The sequence below is a fragment of the Vigna umbellata genome, chromosome 1 (assembly GCF_029865625.1).
Source record: "Vigna umbellata cultivar VRB3 chromosome 1, Vumbellata_1.0, whole genome shotgun sequence".
Classification (NCBI taxonomy): domain Eukaryota; kingdom Viridiplantae; phylum Streptophyta; class Magnoliopsida; order Fabales; family Fabaceae; genus Vigna; species Vigna umbellata.
Genome location: NC_142165.1, coordinates 71717027 through 71721156, shown reverse-complemented (window position 1 = coordinate 71721156; position 4130 = coordinate 71717027). Strand labels below are relative to the sequence as shown.

The 4130-nt window shown below is 36.4% G+C and overlaps 1 pseudogene; it reads left to right on the top strand.

Annotated features, from left to right (window-relative positions):
- Positions 1-1743: 1743 nt before the first annotated feature.
- On the top strand, positions 1744-2322 carry LOC148206225 (uncharacterized; annotated as a pseudogene).
- The last annotated feature ends 1808 nt before the right edge of the window (positions 2323-4130 follow it).

Here is a 4130-nt window from a genome sequence, read left to right as displayed (position 1 = left end):
CTTCCCGGTTCTTCAGATCGATCAAGTCCAGATTTCACGTTGTCTCCCGATTCAGCTTAAGCCTTCGCCTATCAGTTACAGTTCATTTGTTTTGTCATTATCACTTTAATAAGCAGTTTTTTTTTATCGTTTTAGGGTTATTTCTAGGTGTAGAATATTCTTGATTGTGTTGTTTGTGATGGACGATGATATAGAGGTTATTATTCACCGTGGGGGAAATTTCGTCAATGACGACTGCCTGAAGTATGAAGGGGAGAGTGATACAATGTATTTTGATCCTGACTTGTAGAGTTATTTTATTGTAGTCAGTGTAGTCAAAAGTCTTGGGTACGATGGATTTAAGGACTTGTGGTTTTCAGTTGGATGTGGTGCTGTATTAGATGATAGGCTAGAAGCCTTGTGTGATGACGTAGGTGCCATGCATATGGTCACTTTAGCTCAATTAAATGGACAAGTTCATTTATATGTTGTGCACACTATGTCTCAACCTGATGTCATTCACATGATTGAATACAATGTTGATGAAGAAGGGGACGAAGTTGCACCTGAGGTGAATGAGGGTGGTGAGGGTGCACAATTTGGTGAGGCTATAGATGATGATGTCAGACAACAATTGTATGAGGGGGTAGGTGGTGATGGTGAGAGGATAAAAGTTGTTGTTGGTCAGGCTGAGATAATAAAACCAGATGGTGTTCAGGGTGACAGAAAAAAATTTGATGATGGTGATGTTGAGAGGACAAAAGCAGATAAAGTTAAGGTGGAGCGAATAAAAGTTGACGAAGGTAGTGGTGATAAGACAGAAGCATATGAAGTTGAGGGTTTAAGGATAGAAGTTGAGGAAGGTCATGGTGAGGCTAAGAGGACAAAAGCAAATGAAGTTGAGGGTTTAAGGATAGAAGTTGATGAAGGTCATGTTGAGGATGAAAGGATAAAAGTTGAGATAGGTGATGGTGAGGCTGAGAGAACAGAAACACAGGATGGTGAGGGTGATATGTTAGAAGTACAAGATGGTGAGGCTTACACAATAGAAGTAGAAGACTTGGAGGATATATAGAAGTATAAGTCCGTGATTGGAGTACATCACATGATGGTGATGATGGTGAGGTGAATAGTAAGGATGGGTTAGTAAACATAAATGTGCAGTGTGACTTTAGTGAAAGTTCTGGTAATATGGAGGTTGAGGTTGAATCTGTTTTACTTGGGTCTGAGTCAAATATGGAAGAAGATGAGATTAGTGATTCTAGTTTGTTCAATTATGAATGACAATCTGAGGACTTAACTTCTCTTAACATAAGTAATGAAGAAAGTGAAGATGAAGAGGGTTATGGGAATTTTTCTACATTTAGTATGCCAAAAAAGATGCTTGATTTCAATTGGGAAGTGAGAACATATTTTGTGCATAAAGAAGACATATTGGATGCCATCAAAAGTTATGCAGTAAAGAATGAGAAAAATATGAAACTTGTTAAAAATGATAAAAAAAGAATAAGGGTTAAATGTTTGGGATCAAAAGGAGAATGTTCATGGGTGACATATTTTGGTTTCATGGATGCAGTAAAATCATGGCAACTAAGGATTGTGGTTGACAAGCATACATGTAGTAGGGAACACAAGTTGCACCTGTTCAATGCAAAATGACTAAGTAAAATATTGGAAACAACAATCAGAGAGAATCCTAATGTAAAGGGAGTTGATATTAAAGATAAAATTAGTAGGAAATGGAACATAGCAATATATAAGAATATGGCTTACAAGGCCAAAGCCTATGGATCAGACGAAATGGAAGGATCCTTCAATAAGCAATATAATAGAATTTATGATTATGCTCATGAGCTATTAGTAAGAAACCCAGGGTCCACAATCAAGGTGAAAGTTGAGCAAAATGATGGAGAACCAATATTCAAGAGGTTTTACGCATGCCTAAAGGCATGCAAAGATAACTTTCTCTCATGCAGGCCCATCATTGGCCTTGATGGAGCCCTTTTGAAAGGCAGACATCGTGGTGAGCTGTTAACTGCTGTTGCTCGAGATGCAAACAACCAAATGTTGCCACTCGCATATGCCATCTTAGAGGTCGAGAACAAGGAGACTTGGACATGGTTTATGGAGCTACTGATTGAAGACCTAGGTGGACCTGAGGTGTGTTCTTCACTTACATTGATATCATATCAACAGAAGGTAAATTGCATTATATTCATTGTCTTTTATCTTATGCAAATGACTTTAAATCAATATCAGCTAACTTTTTGATCACTCATTCACAGGGTCTGTTACCAGTTGTACAAGATGTTGTTCCTAGAGTTGCACACAAATTTTGTGTAAGGCATTTATATTCCAACTTTAGGAAGAAATTCCCTAAAAATAATCTTAAGAAGCTTATGTGGAGGGCATCCACAACAACCCACCCACAAAAATGGGAGAAGGAGATGGGAAGTATCAAAGAGGTGAACCAAGATGCTTTTCGACACTTGATAGTTATTTCTCCAAGGTTTGCTACTTTTAGTTTACATATCTTTTACTTTCTGATTATTTTACATAGTCATTATATGACATACATCTTCATTGAAGGTTTTGGTCCAGATCAAGGTTCACAAGCACAACACAACGTGATACCTTGGTAAATAACATGTTAGAAGCCTTTAATAGTGTTTTGGTTCAAACGAGGACAAAACCAATTATTACAATGTTGGAGGAAATCAAACTTTACATGATGAAGAGATGGGCCACTAATAGGTCAAGGGTAAGGTCATTTAAGTCATCAATTTGTCCAAAAATAGTCAGTAAACTACAAAAAGAGGCACTACTAACAAAGAATTGGATTCTCAAGTATCCAAGAATTATGAGATATGTATTTCTTTGATTATGTTATCCCAAGTATCATATAACTAATGTTGGCTTATGTTCACAGTTGGTCTGCACAAAGGCTATTTGAAGTCAAACATGTGTCCCAAAGTGGGGACAAGTTTGTGGTGGATATAGATCAATATTCATGCTCTTGCAGGAAATGGAGCATCAATGGAATACCTTGTGTTCATGCATTGGCAGCAATGATGTTTCTCAACATAGATGTAGAGGACTACATACCTGTATGCTTTCAAAAGTCAACGTATGAAGAAATTTATTCATCCATTATCTATCCCATTAATGGAAGCAACCTTTGGGAGGTAACCTAATATCCAGATGTCATGACTCCATAAAAAAGAAATATGCTTGGTCATCCTAAGAAGAAAAGGAGGTTAGAGCAATGGGAGTTGAAGAAAAGTAGCACCAGAATGTCAAAAGGAAGATTACTAAGGAGATGTAGCATGTGTAGGGAAGTGGGTCACAACAGAAAACGCTGCCCCAAGACAAACGAAGTGCATGAAGAGGGAGAAGAACCCAGTTCATTGCCTGAGGGTCAACAAAATGGAGAAGAACCACTTCAGAGTTGAAGAATGTTTTATGTTTTATGGTTGCAAATGTAATAGATCAAAGTTTCATGTAATACATTACAGACATGTTTTATAAACAATGTTTTATGTTTCAGTATCCTATATATTGGTATTTTTATGAACAATGGATGACTACTTTTTGGTATTAATATACAACATCTTAGGACATGTTGGTATTAGTATTCAACTCTTCAGTTTGACATTTGCAGTTTCTTGATTGAAACTAGATTGAAAATTTATTATTTATCTTCATTATGCCCTTAGTCCATGTTCCTCTTTCAGTGGTTTATCTAGGTCCCAAGATAGCATTATTATTTTACTCATGTATTGTGTATGTTTGTAGTTGTGTTGTCAAGTGTTGAACACAAATTTATTGAGCACTGTTTTACAGGTTCTATGCATATTTTATGCTATATATAGGGCAACTGCTGACATAAATTTGATACCATAACGAGACAACAATTGTACTCATTGTATGCAAATTTTCATTTCATTAAACATCTGAAAGTGATACATCTTCATTACAGAAAACATAAATACATTGCAACTAATACATTAAATAGAACTACATGAACATTATCAAGCCTACAATACCAAAAGACACCTACATTACACCTACACATACAATATCAAGCCCTTCCCATCAACATTGCAAATATAATGATGTTCATTACACATAGAACACTAACAAACCCAACC